This window comes from Columba livia, chromosome 1, assembly GCF_036013475.1.
Source record: "Columba livia isolate bColLiv1 breed racing homer chromosome 1, bColLiv1.pat.W.v2, whole genome shotgun sequence".
In the NCBI taxonomy this organism is placed as follows: Eukaryota; Metazoa; Chordata; class Aves; order Columbiformes; family Columbidae; genus Columba; species Columba livia.
Genome location: NC_088602.1, coordinates 191,762,939 through 191,789,257, shown reverse-complemented (window position 1 = coordinate 191,789,257; position 26,319 = coordinate 191,762,939). Strand labels below are relative to the sequence as shown.

The 26,319-nt window shown below is 37.7% G+C and overlaps 1 long non-coding RNA gene across 1 annotated transcript; it reads right to left on the bottom strand.

Annotated features, from left to right (window-relative positions):
• Window positions 1–1,124: 1,124 nt before the first annotated feature.
• LOC135578226 (uncharacterized) lies at window positions 1,125–6,650 on the bottom strand. The gene is made up of 2 exons (XR_010469600.1): window positions 5,679–6,650; window positions 1,125–3,949 (listed from the first exon to the last, which is right to left on the bottom strand). It is a non-coding gene; the product is annotated as an uncharacterized LOC135578226 (long non-coding RNA).
• Window positions 6,651–26,319: the final 19,669 nt, after the last annotated feature.

The window sequence follows — 26,319 nt, the reverse complement described above, 5'->3', positions numbered from 1 at the left end:
CAGGTGTGATCTTACGTTAATATTGCCTACTTTTGCAAAAGGGTGAACCTTATTCTAGGTTGGGTAATCAGCAAGTCATATAAAGTAATCCTTCTACTCCACTGAACATTTTTAAGGTCTCAGCTGGATTATTGTACAAGGGTTTGAGTGCAACAGCTCTGAAAGAATGGAAACTAACAGGAAAAGTTACCAAGGGTCTGAAAGACACAATAACTGATGGAAGGGTTGGCACTGTTTATTGTATAGAGGACAGAAAATGGGATGTGAAAACAGTTTTCCTGTTCATTTGCTGCAATGGGGACATGTGTTCTCCCTGTGGTGTCCATTACAGGACAAGAAACAGTGGCTTTCATTTCAAAGTATGGAAATCCCAGGAAAGGAGCTTTAATGGAAAGGATCACGAGGTACAGGAATATATTGCAGGGCAAGATGTTGGAGACTCTAGGACTGAAGTTATTGTAAAACAGGTTTGAAAGATGTCTCTTACGAGTGCCACAGTTCAGCTGCTTCTGTCTGGGTTGAGGAGTGGCCCATGTGGCCTGTCCAGCCCACTCCACAGGGTTTTCTAGACATATATGTTGAAGGTTTACTCAGTCATCAAAACTATCAGGATCAGCACATATCAGCACATAGCACCTGCCCTACATCAGCCAAAATAGGCTTCATGCAAAGGAGTCAAAGTTTCATGTCAAAATGAACAAGCAATTAAGATAAAAATACCCTGAAACCCCTTTCCCATTAATCTTTGCTCTTCAGTCCCTGGTATGGCTGAAAGGGCTGGACCTGTCAAGTCACTAGTTGCTGCCAGCCTCTGCCACCACGTACCTCCTCCAACTTCTGCACCCATTTTGGCCTCTCTTGCACAATACCATGTGCACAGTCTCACTAAACCCCACTTCTAATTAAATCCCTATTGTTTCTGTATGGAGATATAAGCAGCAGACTGTCTTATACTAGGTGCAGGCAGCAGTGGCAAGGATGATGCGGGCTACACAATGAAGTGACTGTCATTCTTTGATAAGGAAGATTGCAGCATGCTTCTGTGGAATGGCTACTATACAAGGTAAACTACTCTTACAACTTTTTAGAAGCTATACCTAAAAAAACCCACAACCAACTCTATATGAGTCCTCAGTGTATACTTTTTATTTTGAAAGCTACAGTGGACAACGTGACATGTATCTCTAATTAAAGAGTACAAGAAAAAAAAGTAAATGAAAAGGCCTGCTCTTTTGGGTTTGCATTTTTCCTCTTGTAAATATTTGTGCCCCATCTAATTATTCCAGAGACATAAATAAAACTATAGCATTTAAGCTGTTTGAAACTTATTTTTCACATTCAAACAAAAAATAATTGATTCCCAGTTCCTTTAATGACATGTAATAAAACAAGAGAAATCTGGAAAAATACAGGTTTACCCAATAAAATAAATAATCTGACAAATATAATTTTGTACAGAGCAACATAAAATATCTTTGAATCATTTTGAGTAATAGCAAGAACAAATTTATTCCTCATAACCTAGTACTTTTGTCCAGAAGCAGTAGTAACTAAAAGAGTGTTCACATCTTTTAAATGATACAAAACCAGTGCAGATGAAGGATTTTGGCCATATAGATGGGCATATACTTCCAGGGAACCTTTTGTTACAAACAATAGTTTCATTCATACAAACAATATCATCATACAGAGACGACTTACTATCAAAGTCTTCGAGCCCAACCTTGTCCCTCCTGAAACTACTGTTGACTTCAGTTAAGACAAAAAGTGGCTCTGTAGTTTTTAAAACTCAGAGCAGACCTTCTTTTATGGGTGTTTTCCACTTAGAGAAACACATGATAGGAAAAAATTTGCCCTGCTTGCTCTTCATTTGCATCTGTATACCAAGCTAAACACAGTCTTGACTGAGCACATGTGATGCATTTGATGTTAGGAATGTTGAATGGATAAGGAAAGTGACAGACAAGTCCTTAAAAAAGAAAATTTGTCACATTGTATTTTAAGCTTAAAAAAACCCCTCTATTCAGAAATACAGTTCATCCTATTTTTAAGGCTTTCAATATATTGCAAACAGCAAGTGGAAATAAGGAATGATATAAAACATAGATGATCACAAAACAAGAACATTGGTTGTGAGTTAACTTGACTGAACCTGATGAGCTTGTGAGGATTGGGCAGTGTCTGTTAGTATTTTGAGAAATATCTCAGATCTGGTTCACTCATAATAGACTCACTTTTCCAGGCACAAGATAGATATGTTGTTTCTGAGTGGATAAGACTGGTATCTCATTTGCATGTGACACATAAGTCCTTAGTTCAAAATGTTCTTCATTCTCCTTATCTCTCTTTTCTTAGGAAAATGGAAAATGTTACCATGAACTGAAGGACCTAATTGCAATGAATCAGGAATAAATGCACTTAGAGTGCATGTCTCATCACTGGCTTGATGTGGAGTACTTAAGTATAGCTGTTCTGCATTTCTTGGTAAAATGTTCTGCCATCCTGTTTCTGCCATGCAGGACCCTCAGCATCACCAGTCTCTGTTGTGCTACCAAGAAAGCAGGACAACTGGAGTCACCCAGAATAAAGTATTCAGCTGAAGAATCTGAACTGACTTCCTCAAGCTTCCTCAGGAGAATTACACTGTGACTAGGCATCAGGAAGGTGTAACATCGGGCACCTTGGCGCAGTTTTATCTTTTGCTGTTTGCAAAGTGTGCCAGGGAGCAGCTGGGACTGCTTTTCTCGAAGACTAGCTCAATAGTACCTCTTGCATTGGCCTTCTTGCCAGTATCTTCTATCCTTAAGGCTTATCTGCGTTTAAATGGGAAAGCTGTACTGCTGGAGCTATGCAACCCCTCCTCCCTCCAGTGCGGAAAACAGCTTATACAACAGCAGGAGTTCCTTTGCTAGTACCATTCTCAAGATAATCTGCACAGACAAAGGAACTGTTTACTTGTTTAATGGACTCTGTTAGGGTTTTTTTCTGTTTGGTTAGTTGTTTGTTTTTGTTTGTTTGTTTGTTTGTTTGTTTTTAAGCATAGTTTTATTGGTTAAAGCCATGAGATTTCTCTACTTGTAATAGACTGAGTTATGCCTGCAAAAATTAAAAATGTAGGTCTGCCTTGGGTGTGTGATTCAATGGCTAATTCATTAGTAGCAAGAAAAGTTATGTGAGTTTTTTTTCTTTTGCATAACACCTAACATTTTTCAATGAAAAAAACATGTTATATTAACAAGGACTCCTAGGAAAATTCCCAAATGGGTTATTCCTTAATTTTATGCAGCCTGCAGCTACACTTCTCTTTTTTCATGTTATTATTAAATAGTGGTGTGGATCACAAAAGATATAAGAAGGCTTCCTTGGCCCTCAGGATTGAAATGGCTTATTTTACCTATTTTAAACTGCATAATTGTGTTAATTATGTGCACTATTAGAAATGTTTTACATGACCTTCAAAAAGTCAGATGGGTTCAGAGCATTGGTTTCAGGAGAAGTCAGATACAGAATTACTGTTAAGGAAAAGCCTCTGCTGTAGTCCCACAAACACCATGATCTGAAATAAAGCTGCTCTGGTACATCCTGTTCTCCCCCAGCTCAGAGTTCTGCTCCTTCCCCCTCCTGCCCTCTCTTCCCTCTTGCTTATGGAAGAGTTTGTGCAACTCTGTAGTGACCTGGAGCAGGAAAGTCACCAGGGAAAAACTAACTTGCCAGAAAAGTGGTTAATTTTAACCTGAATCAATTCCTTGACAGAGCGGACCGTGTGGCCTCACAGCACAAGTGTGGCTGTGATAGGTGGGGAATAAGGCCTGTGTGAGATGGCTCCTTTCCCCCAGACGTCCTCCTTTGGTCCTGCCTCGTGGTCTGGGAGCTGTAGTGAGATGTGCACATGCCTCAGTTTCTTCTCCATAATTTGGGGAAAACAGTTACTTCTCACCTCTCATTCTTTCTGTGAAGATAAAATTTTACATAATCTGTGATTTTCAGTTTTAACAGCTATTAAGGCATATGTGTTCCACAGGTAAATTAAAATGGTAGCTCCAACAGTAAAACAAACAAACAAAAAATCTTCAGAAATAGAAGAATGGAACTATCAAATTTCTATCCTTTGACTCACTTCAGGATGGGAGAGTCACCCTGGCTCTGTGCACCTGATCCTGTGCTGTGAATAAACATCCCAGGGTCCTCAGTGTGTACAAAGCCCTTGGACCTAAATAGGAGAACTCATGGACTTATGCATTCATAGAATCAGTTTGTATAACTCCCCTAGCAAAAATACTGATTGTGGGTGTTACTTCTGAGAATAATTCAGAATTATGCCAAAACATCCTAATATTGATTTTATGAGAATTAAAATCTGTCTTTTAGAACACTCTCTTTTCAGAGACACTTGAATCCTTTTGAAGTCTAATGTAAAATACCCTTTGGGCAATTGGACAGTCACTGCTTATACATATCAATAAGAGGTTTCTCTAAAGTAGGTCCTCTAAAACTCATATGGCAAAAAATGCTGCCTTTTTAAAATTTTAATTGATTTTGGAATGGTTCAAGAGAGACACTATGAATGCACATTTCAGTTAAACATTGATCAGCCTAATATTGTGTTACTAGTGTGGTTATCAGAAACTATACTATTTTTATTAGGCACAGAGAGCGCGTAGGCTTTAAACCAAAGGACTCAGTGGATCCCTAAATTATCTGGGGCTATCCTGTCAGTAATGAACACCAGCTGTTCCACCCTGCTGGTCAAGGTCCCAAAGGGTAGGGCATGGTTTGCTTCATGCATTAGACATTTGAAAGAGCATTTAAAAGCAGTTACTAAGCTGCTGAGTTTTTCAGCGATAACAGAATTATTCTTATAAACTGCTTCATGACAGCCTTTCACAACCAGAGTCAGTCAATAGCCAAAGCTTTCTCAAATGTATATACCATATAATGCAAATTTTCATTGTTTATTTTACCTGAAGATCAGGTATGTGAGGATGGTTTTGTTACTAACAGCAGTGAAGGTTATTTGCAGATTCGGAGAAAGAAGTAGCCGTGATAGCAGTTCTGATGGGAAAATTATAAATAACTTGGATGGAATATTTCAATACTTGCTGAAAACTTTAAGTTCAGCACTGCACCATAATTGTATCTCCCTTGTTTTGGAGAAAAAATTATATGTTGTTTTCTAAATGTATATCATAGAGTGAATGACTAGATAGACTGGGCAAAGCACTAAGAAAAGTGCTGAAGAAATGTGCGAGAGGAATGACATCAGAACTACTTTTTATGTAGGTCTAAATTCATAGTCTATGATAATATTGTTTCCTTCCTGATATCAGTCTATGGTGAACCAGATTCATAGAAGTATCAGGCTCCCATTTTTTGTAAAATCAAGCCATCTGAAGCCATACCAATAGGAATTATTAAAAAGTCTTCCAGTCAGACATCTGCATGCTGATGAATTAATTGCATTATAATGCAGATGGCATATTTTATGAATAATCTCAGAATCTACTAGAGCACTGGCATCATGACAGAAAGGATGTTCACAGATGCCTTCTCCATCTTTATCTTCATTAAAATAAGGAAGAAATGCAACTGTAGGTACATCTGAAGCAATCTTCCATTTTACATTGCTAGTAAGGCTTGACTACATACCAGCCGAAATCATTGGAAAGACTGCCACTCACCTGAAAAAGCTTTGGATAAGGTTTTTGTGTAGCAAAACTTCACTCCTGATGAAGTCCTTGTCCTCATCTGCAGTGCCTAGAGCTGAATTTTCAAAAAGACTTGAGACTGCTAGAGGAAGGAGTAATGTCAAATGATGAAACCCAGAAAGAGAAATAGGGAGTGGATGCACCACCCTGCAGCAGAAGAGGCTGAACTAAACCAGGTAACAGGTTTCCTTTCTATAGGAAATACAGCCATGTAGGCAAGTTCGGATGGTGAAGGAGTATCTAATGGGTTTTGCGTCCATGAAGGAACATCTAATAAAATGTGTTTGGCTGATGATTTAGTGATGCAGACTGTCGAGGGTTAAGATTGCGGGGTGACAATAAAACCCTGGCAGATGTATTGTTAACCCCCTCTCCCACCCCCCCTTCCGCCTTTTTGCCCCTCCCTCTCCCCTTTTCCCACTCAGGACAGGTGATCGGGAGGGAAAGAAGGACAGAGAGAAGAGAGTTGGAAAAATTAACAATGTTTTACTAATGCTACTAATAAGAATAGAGAAAATAATACAAAATATACAAAACCAATCTGGAAATCTCAGCAACTGCAGAGCCGGCCCCCCCAAAGTCCTGGATTAGACTCTGCAGCCAACCGGAGCTGGATTCAGTCTCTCACTAGGCCTCAGTTCACAGGGACGACTAGCAAGGTCCTCTCCTAATGTCGGCCATAAGCAGAAGAGAAAAAAGCAAAGGCAAAAAGGGAAAAGGGACGAGATCCTCGTGATCTCCCACTTTTATATAAAATATCCACGTGAATGGAATGTTATACACAGTTGGTCAGTTTCTTGGTCACCGGCTTCTTGTTGCCCCTCTCGCGAGATGTCCATCCATGCTTATCAGTAAGTTTGCATTCCATTGCTAGTTTTACCAGAACATGTGTCTGGTTCTCCAGGAAAATGCAGTTAATATGAAGGCTTTAGCTGACAGGCAAAATTCACTGAAAGAGAAACTTGTTTTTAACAAAACCAGGACACAGACATATAAAACAGATGAATCATTATGCACGTACCCATGGTCTTCCTGTCAAATATTCCCTTTTACATTGTTTCTGCTCTTTTTGTTAATCTACCGGCAAAGCTGCCATAAAGAAGACTATCTCCTGAAGAAGTTGTGGATAATTCAGGAAGCTCTGACGGTTATGGTGATACCTTTGAGTTACTACTTCCCTGATACATTAGTTTCTATATCTCCAAACTGATTTTCACATGAATGCTAACAGTCTTTGCAGGTAAAAACACAATATTTAAATGACCAATTATATCTTGAGGATTTAACTATTCAAATATTTGACATATTTTTCACATGTTGTTTCTTTTGAAATGTACTATAAAAATTGATCTGTAGGTTTATTTGATAATCTGAGAAGGAACAGATTCTATTTCCACACTACTTTCATTACTAGTTTTATGGAAATTAAGAATGTGGATATTATGAACCTGGAAATCAAGATCTTATGTTGCCATAGTCTGATGTTGCCATTACAGCAGGTGTAATTCAGAAATTATAATGATGGTTTGTTTTGTTGTTTGTTTTTTTTTTAAGTAGTAATTTCACTCTTTGTGTATCATATATAATACAACTCAAAAACTCAGGGAAAAGAAAAATTAAGCTTCTTAAGAAACCATATATTTTAGTTTTCTACTCATTATGTAATGAAAAACAATGTATTTTTAATGTATCACCTAAAATTCATTCCAGAATTCAAACTTGACACTGAAGTCACCAGCTAGTGTATTAAACATGTCATGTCATGTCATGCCAGTCCCTAGGTTTGTCCTATTAAAAGTCAGTATTACATGTAATTGAAGATCTTTGATATGCATGCCTTACCAAGCTCTGTGTTTATTACTGAAATGGATTCTAGGGTGTTAAATGATGATGCATATTATATTACACATATTAAAACTCATCTTTCCAGAGACCAGCATCTGGTTATTTGTTTGCATTTTGAATATTTGCTATAATTATATCAATTATTTACTTTAATAAGCGTTGCATTTCAAGTTATTTTTAACTGAATTGATTTTCAATAGTTTATGTATCCTTACAAGCAACCTGAATGTGATACGTCTATTTCATTCCAACTGATAAAATAAAATGGTCGTTAGTATGTGCATGAGAAAATGACATGACTACTAAAAGCTGAAAATCCTAGCTCCTGATCATTTGATTAGGAAACACTAGGACGTTCTCTCCCTCTCCAAAACACATATTTGTTCATAATGGACAATGAGGCTAATTATACAGTATCTCCTTGCATGCTGACTGAAGCTGGTTTGCATGTTAATGTGGAGAAGAAACAGCATTAAGACTGTCAGTGCTGGGCATGCTTCAACGTTGCCTTTTAATTAAAAGTTCAAATTTCTGAAAGAATAGCTGTAAAAGAATGTACCGGAATCTTACACAAGAGCTCGACTTACAAAACACAGCAGTCACGTGGGTTTGTTCCCTGTCACACACTGTTAGCATCAATGACATTGCTGCTGCCAAGTTCACTTGATCTATGCATAAAAGAGACGCTTACTTTTCAAGAGTTATTTGCCCAGCAATAATGAAAACATCCCAAATTCCTTCATAGCTAACATGTCCCCACCCCCACCCATTATTAATATGTGACCATACAGCTCAAGGGAAACAAAATATTGAATTGCTGACCTCACAACTTTTCCTGTGGGATGGGGGTTGCTTTGTTTTGGGGTGTTTCACTTTTTCTCACAAGGAGCAGAGTTTTCTTTTTATGGGTGTTACGTGAATGCACATTTTATGTACTTACTGGCTTATCTGCAGCATTTTGCATGGGTTTCTAGATTGAAGTTCCTCTGTCATTAATGAAAATTGAGATGGCTGGCAGTTCTTTCAAAGGTAGATTTATGTCCTGAAAGTGTAACAGCCCGAGGAAACAAATACCTCAAGTTTGTGATTTAAATAATTCCTTCCTAGCAGTAAGTGAAGATAATATTTTCAAAGATAACATGTCAAAGTTTCCCAGAGATATTCATTACAGTGGGTCATGTCTGACTATCTGTTGCACTGGGGTAAATAAGAAGTCATTTTCCTTACACAAGTAAGCCTGTTCTGTCATCACACAGATAGAAATTGGAGCACAACTGGCCAACACTTTTTTGATCTTTGGAGTATAATGGCTTAGCTCAGAACAGCAGTAGAATAATGTTTGCATATTGGGTCCATTTTAGAATCACATATCATTATTTAAATGATAATTGGAATCCTTCCTTTAGAAAAGACAACATAAACAATACAGACATGAATTAATCATCTTCCTTTATGAACTTCACAGTTCAATGAAGAAGATCATTTAATCAATGCAGAACAACTGCATTAATCAGCATAATACATCTAAAGTTGCATTAAATAAATAAATAAGTTGATTTTAGTGAGGAGGGGCTTTTCAACTTAATCTCAATTAGATTGTTTTTAAAGTAATTTTTTAAAGAAAAAAAACATCAGGTCAAATGAAAGGGCAATATAACCCAGTTCTGACCATGGCTGGAAGAAGATTGCCTAAGTAAGAATAATATTCAGTTAACCTACCTATTTTAAGAAGCTCTTACACATACTGTGTTGTGTGATTTGGCTCTTCTGATGGACACTGAAGGCACATCAGGATCTAAAGACACCATACTTCTCTTAGCCCTTCAAAAGTTTGCTGCCTCTTACATTTCTTACCTTAAGCATAGCTCTGTTGGCTTCTCCATTTGTCTTTTTTCAAAATATTTCAATTTTTCCCTCTTTCTGAACTTCAGAGCTGGTGTACACATTTTTGTTTTATTATGAATACATGGCAGTATCACGTGACCACATCAAAAAGAAGTATAAGCTGAAGTCACCTTTGGCATCCTGACCTTTCTAAGATATTTTGGTTCTAGATTCATCTCCAATAACTTCCAGAGTACTAGAGCTCAGAGGCTAGCTCCTCCTTATAGAAGAATCTCTGAATGTTAACATTTTCTGTTGTTTCTGTTTTTTCTAGGTATCGAAAACCTACAGTAGTTAGACAAGTAACAAAGTAGAAGAAAATTAAATCTTTGCAGCTGTTCAGACGTTGCTTTAAAGAAAGGACACTGTAATTTTTGCATTTGTCTGAAACACCTAGGGCTTAATTGCTCTAGGCTTTCGATATGTTCAGTTTGTGGGGTGAGGCAGCCCACGACTGCAGCTCAGACCCTAGGCAACCTGAATCACTTCCAAGGGGCAAAGATCTCTGTATCAACTGGTCATATCAGCTGTTCCAATTGCAGATAAATCTTGTTCAGATGTCTGAAGCTGGGTGATATAAATCCAGGCTGTATAGTGGAAAGGCAAGTAATATTAAACGTTTTAACAAATATTTGACCATTAATTTTATCAAGTCTTTTTGGTGAGTGATATTTACTTTTTTCAAATTCATTTCCTACAGAAGTTTCAATAGACTTTAATTGTTGAAATAGGTGTACATGAAAAGCAAATTTGAAAACTTGATGCCCACAGATCGCTGGAACATATTTCACATGTGCATGTGGAAAAATCCTTGCCAGGCATGTTCCCATGCCCAGTTAAACACCAGAGAAAAATTATCCCACTTGAGTGATCAGATTAACCATAATTACAGAACACAGCTTGATTTGCAAGTGTCCACGAAAAGTTATGGAGTTAAATGACTAAAAAAAACCCAATTACTGAAAAAGCTGGATAATTGATTATTTTTTTGTAACTGGATTATCTACATAGATATTCTACAAACAATAAAGATACTAAAATTATCAAATAAAGCTTTTGTTGTGAATTAGTCACTCCATGACAGCTACAAGCACCAAAAGACATAAACACACATCAAGAATTGCTTGTGAAATTTGTCACAATTGACAGCCTTCTGTTAAGGCCTCTGACAAAATGGAAATGGGGTCTGTATTATCTGACTAATATAAGCAAGAGGAAAATGTCAAGTTTGTTGAATTTATTCGGACTTTATCACTCTAGATCCTTCAGTTATACTAAAATAACCAAGTGCTTCCTACAAACATTTTGCCAGAGACAATATTTTACCATTAGTTAGCAAACAACATATAAAAAACTTTAAAAATCTTTAAGATAATTTTAGTTTTTTTCCATTCTGTTTGGTTTTTAACCTCCAAAATAGAAATAAAAATATACACTTAAGATGTATTCAGCCGATAGCAAAGGAAAATTAGACAAAAATTCCCCTTTACCCAGCAACAGAAAAATATTTGGTTTTATTTATTATTTATCTGTTTATTCATGTTCTCATGTGTAAAACATGTCAGAGAATTAATAATATATTTTGCCAATAAATTATGATCTCAGACATCGGTATGGCACACATGCGCACTCCTGATCAGGAAAGTACTTAACTGTACGTCCAGCTTCAGTAGAACTTAAGCATATTGAATGGGATCCTTTCCAAAAGTAGGGTCTCAGGTCTCAGCTGAGAAGGCTCACTCAGGTATTGGAAAATATTAGTGAAAAAAGTCACCTGGACTAACTCATCTTACAGAGTCAAGCTGACCATTAAATATACTCAAACATCATTCAAAATTATACTATTTTTTAAAGGAAACTTTTTAACAATCTCCTTTCTAGCATACGCCCCAAAAGAGCCATGGCGGCATAACCAAGCTGGTGGTATGATGTGGGAAAAGGGTGAATGGTGAGGGAAGACTGGGAGCTCAGGACTGGGGCTGAGGGATGAAGAGGGAACTAGCACCATCACTGCCATGACTTGATTGGAGCCTTATACAATGCCTCCAAGACTGTGTTTGATTGCTCTCCAGAAACTCCAAATCCAGGTATTTTTTACCTTAATTTGTTGGATAATGTTTTTGCATGTCCACTATCATTCTTCAGTTTATTGGGGTGCAGTTTTGGGTTTTTACGGGTGACTCTCCTTCCCACACTTACAATCTTAATTTTATTGATTTAAGGAATTTTACATGCTCATGTTACTGTTATATTTAGAAACACCAAACTTTGTCTGATTAGACAAATGTTTTATTGCTCTAAATTAATCTTTTGGCTGATCAGTCATAAAAGGTTTGCTTGGAATTAGCTCCTCTCTTTAATGCTCTAACATTTATGAGGATACATTTTTTCTCCCCCTTTTCCTTGTCATCAAGGTTTTTCCTGTGAACTACTTGTAAGAATGGTTGACTCTGAAGTCCATTTTTGCAGCTACTAAGCAAATTGGCTCTGTCACTGATTTGCATTGAAAGCAAGCCCAGAAAACAATAAAATCAGTGTATAAAGAAAATTGCAAGATGTCTGAAATCTAAGGGCAAGCTCAGCATCATCCTTACAGCAAAATGTGTTGCATGGGGAAATACTGTTTGGGATTCTTGGCTCATTCCTTCCCTTCTTGACTTGGTATAGACTGAAAATTGAAGAACCACTTTCCTCAGGGGTCTCATTTCTCAAACATACTTAGTACACTTAGGCACCAAATGGAGACTTTTTTTGGTGCTCAGAGGAAAATTCTGTGATTTAGGCAGTTGAGAATGTGGTGCTGACAAGTTTGAAAGTAAAACAGGAAAACTAAGGGTACAAAATCCTTGATTCTCTTTGAAATCTATCTGTGAATTCTTGTGAACATGACAAACCTTCCAATTTATTTGAATTCCCTAATATTTTTCCACAGTGTGAGATGTTCCTTTGTTAAAGTATAAAAGAAATAGCTACTAAATCTGTCATTTGACCTGTATTTATTTCAGCTATAATACAGCACAAGCAACCCCTACTACTTCATACCTCAGGTTACTCATTACCACTCTTCCATCACTCCCTCATTTTGTCTGTAGAGCCTTTTGCAGGGCTTTGCAGAGAACTTAATTTTATAAGCTACCTGAGTTAAACATAAATCTTTCTCATTTATTTATTTGCAGAGTTAGTTTTTAGCCAGATCAACTCCTGATCCAGATGACCACCCAAGTCCCAATCATGGGCGTGGGAGGTGGCAGGGGAAACACTTCAGGTGCCTGTCAGTGCAGTTGGCACTACAACTGGTTTAAACAAACTGTGAAATTGCACCACCCCATCTGCTCTCCCTCCCCTCTCCACATGGTTGTCAAACATGGACCACTTCCTTTCTACCCTCCAAAAGAGCTATTTCTTAGGTCAGTTCTTCAGTCCACCTCATGATGTTGCCACTGGAGAGGCTGAGAGGGGGCAACATGTAGGCCTGTGTTTTGGGGGTGAGTGGCTGGGGGATGGGGCCCTGTGCACAAGCAGGGTGAGGAAAGGCCTGTACGACCTCCACTACGTGAGCAGTGCTACTATAGGTGAAGAAACACCAAGAGATCTTTCACCTCTGGGACACTGTAGGGACTGCCGGTGAGGATGGAAAGGAGGAGAGATGGGTACGGATAGCTCAGCCTGGCACAGATGGTGAAGAAATACACATCAACCCATTCTGTCTAACCCTTTGCAATTTTTGAGCTGATCACTCTTTATACAAACGCCTGAAATCAGGTTAAGGCGCATAATTCTGGGTGGAATGTCCGCACTGCAGCTTACTGCAGTTTAGCTCTCTTACTCAAATTTCATGGATTTGAGCTAATTTATTATACTTTTCTTGAGAGAGACCATTAAGGAAAACCCCAGGGGAAACTCTGTCCCTGGATCTTGTGCACCCTGTATGACTTCAATATCAGGCTTGTGATAGCATCTTAGCTTTTGCATTGTTGTTCTCCATTTGGCCAGGCCACTGGCAGCCCTTCTCTGTGGTCTGTGAACTAGCTGCCCACACAAATGGGTTGGGGAGCAGGAGAGAGACTATGGTCTGCAGGCAGCCCTGAGCTGTATGTTGCCTGCCTGGAGAGGTTATCCAGAGCAGAGACAACACAAGACATGATGCAGCCCTAAGACATGGAGATGAAAGCTGGTTCTCCAGGTTATGATCAAGGTACATTCATCATGAGACCCATCACTCAAGTGTACCCCTCTCTGACCCTCCATATCACGTTACACAATGCAGGGGCAAAACACGCTAGCCAGAACTTTAGTGGAAGGTGTTGGTGGCTGAAGGAATCCAAATAATTAACAATTACTCAGAAAAATGTGTTGCTCATATTTGAAAATAATTGAGCCATGGGCTCTCAAATTTCTATTGGAAATTCTTATTAGATATGACAATCATGGTTTGAATTTACAATAGTTTCATTGGGGATATTCTCTCCTCATCCACTGGAGTTTTTTTACCCCAAGGTAGCATTTAGCAGCTAAGATTTCTTGGACTGTCTTAACATTTTAAGAATTATTTTTATTATTTCCTGTTTTATTCAGTTAAAACTTATCTAATTCAATGAAACAATGAATTCAATTCAGGCTCAATAATTTTGAGCAGTTTTAAAATGATCCGCCCACAAATTTGTTTATTGTATGAGATTTTCAAAACTCTTAGAGTTCTAATTAAATCACACAGCCTGTTTGGACATGACCATCATGAGTGTTAAATTAACTTCTTGAGAGCCATTAACTAGAAATGATAATATCAGGTTTTTTACTTTTTTTTTTTTTTTCCAAGTCACAGAAGCAATTCAGCTACTCTGAGCCTGAGTTTAAAAAATATTAAACCAAAATAAATTGCTGTTAAGGGTTCATTTCTTTAACCTTTTGTTCAACAAAAACTCAGAACTGGTTAACTCAGCAGCTGAGAACACATTTAATCTTGATTACTTCATTCTCACATTACTTAATTTAATTTCTTTTATCTTTATCCCTAGCTTTGAAATCTTACTAGCTCTTTCCAAGCCACTGTGATTGATAGTCATATTACTCTCATGTGTATTTGTAGTGAAGTTTATGTTTCTCTGCTTTGAAAGCAATACCACAAATGGAATTGAAAACCATACTTTTAAAAGGAGAGAGAGTATTTATGATTTGGATAAAAATATCAACCTTGGGACCCACACAAAAATTGAATTATAAGAGTAGCCTCATTTACTCATATCCTACATTTAATTTACATTTTATATCAACCCTTAAGTGCCAATTTTAATGCTAAATGAGCTGTTACTTTGGAAATAGATTGTCTGATTTGATGGAGTGGCAGAAGATTTGACATCTAGCTCAGCACAAGGATAGTTCACGAAAGCCATCTTAAATGCAATGGTTTTCAAGGGCAATGGGAATATATAGCTCTAATCAGGAAACTCTGTATGCTAGACACATGCTGCTTATGGCTTACATGGACTGAGAAGTGGCAAAGCACTCTACAAGCATTTATCCAATGTCTTTATTACTCAAACACCTCTGAGCATTAATTTGCCCTAGCATGTGGATTTTTAAGTTATTCCAGCTCAACTAATTCTGAGATTTAATTTTGCTACAATATATTGACAGCAAAAAGAGTAAAGAACATTAAGGTCCACATTGAGGTTCAATTACTGACTTTGTGTCAAGGCTGGAAACAGGACAGCATTCTGCAGATTAAGTCAGAGAGAACAGCCTGTGTTGCTTCTCGAGAAGCACCTGAAATCAGTCCACAGTGGTGCTCCAAGTCCTTCCTCTGCCTGCCTGGACACATCCCAGTTTGTACATCTGGTCACCTACCTTCTGGGTAAGCAGTTCATATCTGGCCATGGAAGTATTTAAATGTCTCCTAACTTCCCTAGGTGATCCATCAGGCATATTCAGAGTCTGTCTGACACACTGGACAAGCAAAACCTATTATTTTCTTTCAAGAACAATCATTCACCATCCTTGTGGGAGCTAACCAGCTTGATCACTATCCTAGAATGTCTCCATTTGAGGGTGCGATTCTACAGCTCCTACTGCCAAGGAAGTGGATGTGATGACTACGATGGACACCAGCCACGGAACTGTTTTCCACCATGGTTGGGCCGCAGAGAAGAGTGAAGGACTTATATTGTCGCAGAGATAACACATGAGAAAGGCACCTCTCCGTTCACCAGCACAAGGGGTGACTACCCACAAGGAAGTCTTAGACTCTGCTTCCATAACTGCTTGTTGTTTTATTCAGGGATTAACTTCTTAATGCAAAATTCCTAGACTAAGTGCTGCAAAGAAAATCATACTGATTTACATAGTTTGTTTTATATTAGCATCTACTGTCCTTGACAAGGTTGACGTCTAATGTTCTAGTCAGGACATTCATTTGTTGAGGGACAGTCCCTAACAGTTTATAATCTAACAAAAAAAAACCCCACAGCAGAGTCAGTAAAGGACAAGGTTTTATGATTTGTATGAGTTTAGGCCATTATGAGTCCTTTCACCCTTGTGTGAACTTCACTTAAATTTCTATGGTTTTGTCTCTCCCTTTTTTGTGGCGAATCGAAGGGCTCTGTACACACCAAAGCATCCAAAATGCTTCTAATATCTACCATCATGTAGGTGTTATTTCTGAAAGGCATTAGAATGACATGACATAATGAAACTAATCTTTATAACAATAAAGAAAGACTCAAAATGAGGTGCATAAACCAAGCTATGTTGCATTTTGTGTTTGAAAGATTTACAGGATACTAAACACCCAAACTATCCTAAATCTGTAAAGAGCAGTAAAATATCTGCCTGCAAACTGAAAGCACTAACACTTGTGGGAGCTTAAATTTGATTAATGATATCAGTTGCTGTAGACACTTGATACTCAGATTTTGACCTTAAACAAAGCATGAGCTACTAAAGAACCAGTGGTCATCAACTGTAATTTACAGTTATGTCTTTTTCTGCTGTTTTTGTGATTGTACTCCAAGCTTTGTCAGGATTAGGCCAAATAACTTTTTTTGTGTGAGGCTTTGTCACAAGCAGAGTTGATTTTGATAGTTTGTCAAAATAAAATCAGTGCTGAAGCCATGACCCATTGACCTTGGAAGTTAGGGTCTCGGTAGGAAATATGTGAATTGCAACCTCTTCTGTTCTGCTTCTAGAAATACAGGGGCACATTTTCACATGAGTAGACATGTTAAATATGCCATTCAAGCTGTGCAAGTTTGAATTCACTCAAACCGCATGAACCCAAATTAGTGGGCTGCATTCACTGCCCTTGAGATTTACTTGGAATGAAAAAATCTGTGTCTATCTGTGCACCAGCACTCTACCTCTTTCTCTTCCTTCACTCTTTGTGCACACTTAAAATCTTACAACGATTAGCCAATCTGTCCCTTATGTTTTCCCTCTCTAGACCCACTTATGAGCATCAATAGAACCAGGTTAAATTTTGCTATTAGTGATGAAAAGATTCTTTGTATTATTAGGTTGTCTGAAATACTCTCTCTATATATATAATTTAAAAGAGAAGCATAGAGAAACTCATCAGTTCAACCACAGCTCTTTCTGGGTGAACTGGAAAAAAGGTGTCATGTCCCCTCTGTGGTAGATACAGGTAAGTGGGAGGTTATACAATTAATCCTCAAAAAGAGCACTAGATATACAGATATATATACAGAATCACTTCACTGATGCATGAGAGTGCATACTGTTGCAATACTCCTGTCTAGGTGATGTCATACTGGTGATTTTATAGTTAAAATATTCAAAGTAGATGAGAACTCAGAAGAAAAAAGGAAGAAGAAGGTATGTTTGGTAGGAAGGGTCCTACAATGATCATTTCATCCAACTGCCTGACCAGTGCAGGGCTGAACAAAATTTAAAGCATGTCCAAAGTATTTTCCAGATGCCTCTTTAACACTGACAGACTTGGGGCATAGACCACTTCTCTAGGAAACCTGTTCCAGGGTTTGACCACCCTCTCAGTAAAAAAATGCTTCCTAATGTTCTTTCTAAACTTCCTCTGGCACAGATTTGACCCATTCCAATGCGTTGCATCTCTCAAACTAGAGATAAGGAAAAATGTGCCACAGTTGTGAAAGAAAAGACCAGGAGAAGGTAAAAAAATATTTTAGGCTGAGAACACAAAGACTTTTCCCATCTTCATAGTTTGCAGACTGATTTAAATACTGACTGTAACTCCCACAGAGCGAGTGAAATTACAGTGAACTATGACATAATTGAGGAAAAAAACAGGATCTTGTGTGATGATGACCATATAATCCTGTCTGCCAATAAAATTAAGCAGTCACATTTATTTCTGCTTTCACTGTAACCATCCATCACACTTTTCTGGTGTTTTGTTTCAGAAAGTTTAAAGGGTCTAAAATAGTACATTACTCTTCTCTTTCCACATCTAAGCAGATTTTCATATGGACTTCAACACTGAATGTACAAAAGGACTGTTTCAACAATTATTTGCTGAAAACTCTGTTATAGTTTCTAGCTGTGAAACTGAACTTACCTCAACTGACCGGACTTGTAGCAGACTCTCAGATGGAATGTATGCATCACTCTTTGCCAATTCAGAGGTTATTTAATACAGTATGTCTGGAACTAGTCTTTTTGTTGAAATTGTTTTGGCTAAGAAACTATCCAGATGAGTCTATTGCAAAACTATGTGCTTTGACTGGGATTTTCAAAGTCGGTCTGGAATCGCTCCACTCAAAAATGGGCAGTGTTAGAAATTGCTTCTTTTGGAAAATATCTCTTAAACCAAAGGTTTGGTTTTGTTAATTTTTATTTTATTTATTTTTATTTATGTTCACTACAACTCATACATGCAGGCATTATTATATGCAAATCAGCTTCACCTTTCTTCCTCTATTTCTACACTGCCTGTGTTAAAATTATTTAATAAAACATCAACAGAGATGATAGGGAGATGAAGACAAGGAAGAACTGCAATTTAGTCATGTAGATGGGAGCTATCATTTTGCAGTACTCTGTTTAGTCATATACCATACTATCCAGAAATGGTTAGTTACTATGTTAATGGAATAGCTGATGTATTGTGGTAAGTGCTGGCATTTTTCTGCTGTGATGCTTTTCTATTCACACTAATGAACATTTTTCTTTTAAATTGGTTGCACTGTTTAATTCATTGTTATACTTATTTGACACCCAAGAACAAATTCTGCTCTCAATTATACTGGTGTAAATCTAAGATAAGCCATCTGTTGTCATCAGTGTTAGACCTTGATTTGTCCAGTGATTTAAACAAGTCTTTAACCTTAAGCACATTTCCATCACATGCTGATAGTTAAGGAGACTCTGAAGTGCTGGGTTTTTTTTTCTTCCTTATTTTGATGAAAGGGAGAGAGTTTGAACTTGTATAGTTGATTCTACCACTTCATAGATAAGTGTATAGCTGTGCATAGCACAGGCTGTACTAACAGAGGCTGAACCATCCTGGAAAGCAGCATTCATGGTGAGTGAAATATTAAGCCCAAGTCAATAGACATTGCTGAGAAAGCAGAGCTTGTTAACCTGGGCATGACAGCCCCACTTCTGCTGCTATTTTGCTTTTGAAAGGTGACTGAAAAGCTGTGGACTCTGGCAGGAAGGCTTTGGTGAAATTAGCTGTGACAAGCTCAAATGTAACCTCACCCAGATACCTGTCCCACAGCTGGGACTCAGTGAGACCTGGCACCTGTGGAAGGAGCAGAAGGAAGGAGTGTGTTAGCTCCACCCTCAGCCATTGGAGTTCACAGTCTGGCATATTAATTTGAGCTACTTTCCTTGGCTGAGAATTGTCTGGATGGTTTTTCAAGTCCTGCGAGGTATACTGGCTTCAGTTTTTCATCTTACTCATCATTAAGTGGGTAATGGGCAGTTTCAGGCTTGTAATGAAACTGGGTCAAATAGTAGCCTGCTTGTATAAGCTTCAAATGTCTGGTTCACTAGAGTTTGGTACATCTCAAATGACAATAGATGGTATTTTGATGTACCTTACAGAGCAGAAAGGATAGACATATATTAGCCATGAATAGATTTTTCTTCTAATATGCTGGAAATTATGTCCCCAGTCCAGCATTTCATTCTTCAGGCCTTTGGGATATGGTCAGAAATGCAATTTCAATGTCCAAAATTCAATTTATGGAGTTTAAATCCTGGCAGCTGTCACTGCACTAACTGTAATCACCATTTCAGAAAATAATTTAAGTCTACGTGGGAATATAATGCAAAGCAACATAAGACCTTTATATAGCCCACCTCCTCACTCATTCAGTGTTATAAGTACTTTGACCGGCTTGTGACAGAATACATAATACACAATGCAGGTCTCTTTAGCAAATCTGATGCAAAAAACCCCAAACCAAAACAGTTCACAGTTCACATTTTTGAAATTTTAAACAGGTCTGCCATGACCACCGATGAAGATAACTTCCGAACTTCTGATTTTTAAAAGGCTGCAAATACACATCTACATACAAGCTTCATAACAAAGGAAACACAGTGAGAAACGAATGTGAGACATCAAAATATCAGATTTCAAGGCACATTCTGGGGTTCTCATGTGGTCACTCCTGCTGAGCCCACGGCAAGTCACTGAGCTGGGCTTTTCCCTTTCTCTTAATCCCTTTTGCTTCTTCTGAGCTTCTGTAGGGCAAAACTGCCTTTTACTCTGTGTTTATAGTAATCACAGAATCACAGAATGTTAGGGATCGGAAGGGACCTCAAAAGATCATCTAGTCCAATCCCCCTGTTGGAAAGAAGTAGATGGCTTAATCAGGAACCAGATTATGAATCTTAAATTATTATAATGGCACCTGGTTATGAAAGACAACAGCATACTCAGTCAGTAGATGAAGTATGAAAAACATGTAAGGCTTCACGGAGTAAAAATGAAGGCCTGGAGGTGTAGCAGCAACAGAAGCCAGGATATTAACAGGTTCACAAGGAATTTGAATGCGTAAATTTTTCAGAAACTGCCGATTCCCAATCTTCATGGCCCTAAGGTCCTTTTATACAACCCACACTGTGAACCCAAGCACAGAGTACTGAAAATGAAGATATTTTGTTTTTCCTGGACTATATCCCCATCAGATTCAGTCTTGCTCCAGTACTGTAAGTCTCATTTTCCCTTCTGAGCAGCCTTGACCCTTCACTGGCTGCAGGGATAGGCCCTGCCTTCATTTTAGGCTATTCCACAGCCTTGCAGTAAGAACACCTTAAAAATGGGATCTGCAAATTCAAACCTACCATGGGCCAAACAGATCCAAAAGCATAGGTTTCCTATATTAGAAATGTTAGTCTATTCTGCTAGGCTATTGTCTGGAAGTCAGTGCATGACCTGAGCATGTCTAATGGATCAAGCTATTCTAAGGAGTCAGGGTAGATTTAGCTGCGGTGTGCCTTTTATCAGCTTGCACTGGAGTGTAGACGCTTTATCCCCTCAGCCAACGTATCTCTGAGTGATATGCCAGTCCTGAGGAACTTTGTGCACTGAAATGGAGGAACAAATTGATTTTAAGCACCTCCAAGGCTTAGATGGGACTGGAGTGTCAACAGTCTGAGAACTGTAAACCTGGTATTAGGGACTTGGATAGTCAAAATGAAACTTAATCTGAGGGGCAGGCAGCTGGTCCCTGGGCTTGGTGCAACGGTTCACATTAATACCTGCACTAACCGTTCACATTCTTGCTTTATTTGTAAGGAAAAATCAATGCATTATTTTGTTCTACCCTGACCCAGCTTATTACTTGAACTGAGTGAATAATTCACAGTATATGTCTTCCCTGACAAACAGAAGTGCTTTTTCTGCTCTTGGACATGAATCTATGAAATCATCTGCCTGTAGCTATGAATAGATTGCAGTTTCTTCATGTTTATCTGTCTGCAAAAATGCGATGATGTTTTCTCTCACCCCACCTCCAACATATTATCTGTATGGATTGATTGTGACCTGATCTCTGAACTGTGTTTTCTGATCACCGAAATCACCAGGGTGATGTATTTCAGCCACAGGTACAGAGTGCTCACATGTGTTATTATTTGCCATTGTTTAACCCTTTTTTTGTTTTGATAAATGTTCTCAAGATGTATGATAAGGAAGTTTACGTATTTCTAATCTATTCAACATAGGAAGAGCTCAGGGAAGATACAAAAACAGGTGCAGCATAAAATAAAACTGAAAAAGGATCATTACAAGAATAAACAGTTTTCTGAGTCATTTCTGGACCCCAAGCTGGCATGGAAATTTCAAGTCAGATGTGTTCAAAACCTTACAAATACTACTTTGAAATTAAATGTCTGGTATCCTTTATTGTAGTAACATTCTGTGACAAGCAAGTACAGCAGTGGCAGCATGCAGGTAACCATAACAGATATGAATTATTGAAAAACTCAGAAGTATTTCTGGAAGGATTTAGGTTTTGTTTGGGATGTGTTTTGTTATAGTCATTGCAGCCTTTTTTTATGCTTGATTAATCATTGCTAATTTGTGAACTGGCTAAGACAAGGGTTACTTCTCACTGCAAGAATGTGAGTCATCTTGGTGGATCCAAGGCATGTCACTCTCTGTCTGCTGTAAAATTATATTTTTCTGTCTTTCTAGAAGTCTGTTGTCTAATTCAGCCCTACAGCTGGATCAACAAAACAGCACTGAGTGAATCATCTGCTGCCATCCCTGTAAGCAAGGTTCTTGCAGTAACTCTGAGTCAGGTCTAGAACTAATGCCAAATTTAAAATAGGGCCTCATCTAAGCTATTTCTTTACAAGTGACTATGAAATGTCTGTAGTTATCTTAAAGATATATTTTTATCCTCTGAAAACAAATCTGAGAAAAGAGATCAGAAAGAACTAATATGACACTGAAATCATGTGGGCTTCAAACAGAAAAGCTGATAATAATAAATATATATTATAAATTTTTATATCCTTAACATGCTGGACACTTTGTGACATATTGACTGCCTTTAGTTCACTAACCTCAATAGCAGTTTAAAGAATTTTATATAGGAGGAGGTAATAATAATTTTACAGGGTGGACCTTGCCAATGTGGCAACTTGTGTGAAAAGCTGTCATGTTAAACATGGCATCTTGGGTTTCATGTTGAATCTTACCACACATTCAGTCTACTTAAGCCCATCAAACTCTTTCTATCAAGCGGCAGATAGAGATGTTCAGGAGTGGCTATTCAGTTTCTCAGATTTACATTTGGCACTTAAGTATGCAGTCTGAATCCTGATTTTTTTTATTTACTTCGGCTGGATGTTCAGTTATTTTTTGTTAAATTTATTGCTCCTTTTTATGAAACCTCTGAAAAATGAAAATTATTTTGATAAAAATTTCAGTAATTGTTGTTTTCATTTCTGAGGTACTTGAAAATATTTCTGTTATTTTCTGTATTTCTTTATTTTAATTTGGAGCTTTGATAGTTATAAGCAGCCAAAAGTTATAAGATGTTTTCTGATTAGCTGACCTATCAAAACATGGTCAAGAAGTTTAGCAGAAACGGGTCTGATTTATATTTCTTTGGGATGATGCCAGCACACTGTGATCAGCTCTGAATTGATGAAGGGAGGTAATCTACCTGCAACCCTGTGAACTGCAGCAAAATTAGGGAGAGCAGTTTGTCTTCTTCTATTCACTTTCTGAGTGTATTTCTGATCCATTCTTATGACAATTATCACGTCACTCCACACTGTAGTGTTGTACTTTTTTTCCTGTGTAGGAAAAATGGCCTGGGGTCCAAAAAGTAATACAGTCTAGACAGATTTGCTGCATGACTTATTTTGAACAGCTGAATTGTTTCTGTTCTTTGCTAATATTAAGGTCCAATTTCAGTAGTCAGGTTGGCTGGTTTCAGTACTTTTTAATTTTTTTCCTATAGCTACCTATAGGGAATCTGGCTTGCAATATGCTTTCACTTCTCCTCTGTCTATGACAGTGTTAAGATTTGTACAGCTCCTTCATTTATGCTTCTAATTTTTTTACTGTCCTATATTAGTGCCACATCAGTAAAGACCCCTCTTTCTTCATATCAGCAAAACTTTGGCCCAATGTAGTGGAAAGTCTGGCTCAAACCACAGAGATTCTAAGAACCAGTAATTTTTCAGTATTTGAGTCATTCCTGAATCAGAATCATAACACATGCATCTTACAAGAGGTGTGTTGACTCTACAGAGATGACTCTGACAATTATAACTCATGTGCCAGCAGTTCCCATCCCCTTTAGCAGGGTTTAACAACACAGGTTTCATACACCAATATTATAGAGCTATGTGTATGTATAACAAGCTTATTGAATTTTATTGTAAGTTTGTGTACTCAGTTCCAACTTGATGTGAAGTCACGGAGAGCCTTTACTGACCTTTAAACTTGAAGTGATGAGATGCAATGCAATAGCAACTCAGAAGTGGTTTAAAAACCACAAACTACTGTAGCAGATGTAATTAAGGAGTCAGTTATCAAATACCACTGTAACAGACTGAAGCCAAGACATTTCTGGAAAAGTAGACACCTCTCTTCATAGAGAGATGAAAACTTTATAACTAAAAAAGGGGTTATAAGTAGAGAGCAGCTCAGAGATGCAGGTATGATTTCACAGCTGCCAAAATCAGGGTGTCTGAGTTAGGAGCAGAGGAAATTTTGGGCCTGAATGGCTGGGTGTAAATTTCCTCTATATTTTTATTTTGTTTGAAATCTTTGTGAGAGGAAATACCCAAATGGGCTGTAGAGAAAGGACATGAGGTGACAGAGACAATTTCTACACTAGCTGGACTTGAGTTTGACTCATTTTCTGAGCTGAGGTGCTTGATTGCCTGTTCATAAGACAGTTTAGCACCTAAGCTTCACTGCTTGGAGATTTAATGGTTAGTGCCTCTCAGCAGAGGAATCCTCCTGTCTTTTCTCACCTAAAAGTTCACCATAAATATGGTGACTTATAACTGTATAGGAACTGACACACTGTCCCCAAAAGAATCTAGTCATTTTTCAGATTTTCACAAACATAGCAATTCATTTGTATCTTTTTTTTTCCCCCCCACAGGAGATTGAAAGCTAATATATACACAGACTATGAAATAATAGCCTAATTCTGCCATGGTGTCAAAGGCACATATCCAGCAAAATGAAACTAAATGATCACAGACCTTATTCCTTAATTATTTACCTATACAGGCCCTGAGAGACCCTTTGGATAGGAAGACATCTGTCAGTGAGAAGTTTTTATGTGGAGAAAGTAGTGTCATTGTTTGGAGATGTAGACACCTAGTCATGGTTAAAAGTTCATGTGAATTCAGGGATATGTGTGTATGTATGTATGTATGTATGTATGTATGTATGTATTAAGAGTAGGATTAACTAAATGACTAACATAACAGGTGATCATCCTGTGAGACCAGTCCATTGACTGACAAAGATTTCAGATTGTACAGTAAAACCAAAAAGTTACTCTGACTTGGCAGGGAATTCTTTGGGAAAGCATGTTCAGGAGCAGAACCTTGTGTTGTGCTTGGGGAAGCCCCATAGTAACATAGGAGAGGAAAGCCTTGAGTTGCCAGATGAACTGTAGCTGTTTGATACAGCGCTTACCAACATAGTGGACAGGAATCCAAGTCACCTTCCCTGTAACCTTTCAACCACCCAAGTATGCAAATGTAAGAATATTACGTTAAGATATTCTAACTGAAAGGTAAAGAGTAGAAAGGAGAACTCCACTTGATTAGCATACAAAGATGTCTCATTAGGTACTCTACTAGACTTACCACAATAATCCATGTATGAAAGAGTAATGGGGACAAAAACATATTCCAGGTATGCTCAGAAGCAGGTAAACTGCTGACCAGCTTCTTGCAAAATACCCCAGTTAGGGTGGGTTGTGTGCAAGTTCATTCTAATTTTGCAAAAGCAGTGCCTTTAGGAATGGACCTTACATTCATGTGAGGAGGTACCTGTAAATGTTAACACATAAAAGAAACATCTTACATGTTACTAGAGTGTGGAAAAACTTTACTAAAAACACTCCCCTAATGTTCGGAAAGTAAAGAAAGTGCTAAACCAAATGAAACAGATGCATCAAAGAGCTTTCCTTGGGCTTCTAGTGAAACTAAAAAAGATGGTTATAAAGAGTTGTTATCTGGAGAAAGTGGTGTCATTGCTTAGAGATGGAGATACCTAGCCATGGTTAAGAGTTCAAAAGGCTGTTTAAGACAAGAGGTAGTCACTTCTATATGAATAGCACCTTCAAGTGAAAAATATTCAGTTAATTGGGTGAAAAAAATGCTTTAAAAAATATAGTCAAAAGTGTGAACAAGGTTAGGTCAATGGTAGGAACTCTTGAAGAATGATCCTTTAAGCTTCCTAATCCCTTCGTCTTAAGAAGTTGTCAATATGAGCATCACAGTAAAGATATTTTGGCAATATAATCTTCGTTTGACACTAGCAAAGATATCTTTACTAAGTTTAATAGGATCATCACTTTACAAGTTTATGAAGTGATAAGAAGTTTGAGTTACTTTAACAACATTTTTACGATATTTCAATTCTAATAGAAAATATCTGATAAGACTAAAAGGTAAGGTTGAAGTTATTTTGCATGTCTAGATGCAAAAATTATTTTCTACTTATTTTTTTAACATTGAAATCACAGACAACTATGCTAAATTTTATATTTTTAAACTTTCTTTTGAGTTTTAGTTTTTTTTTTTTTTTTATCTTACGGTTTTTTACTTGTTTGCTTAAGCAAACTTTTAATATTTAATTAAGCTTTTAATCACTTTAATGTTCTATTTTCTGGAAATCTCATGGTCTCTATCTAAATGACATATTTAAATAAGGACATCAGAGAAAAAAATT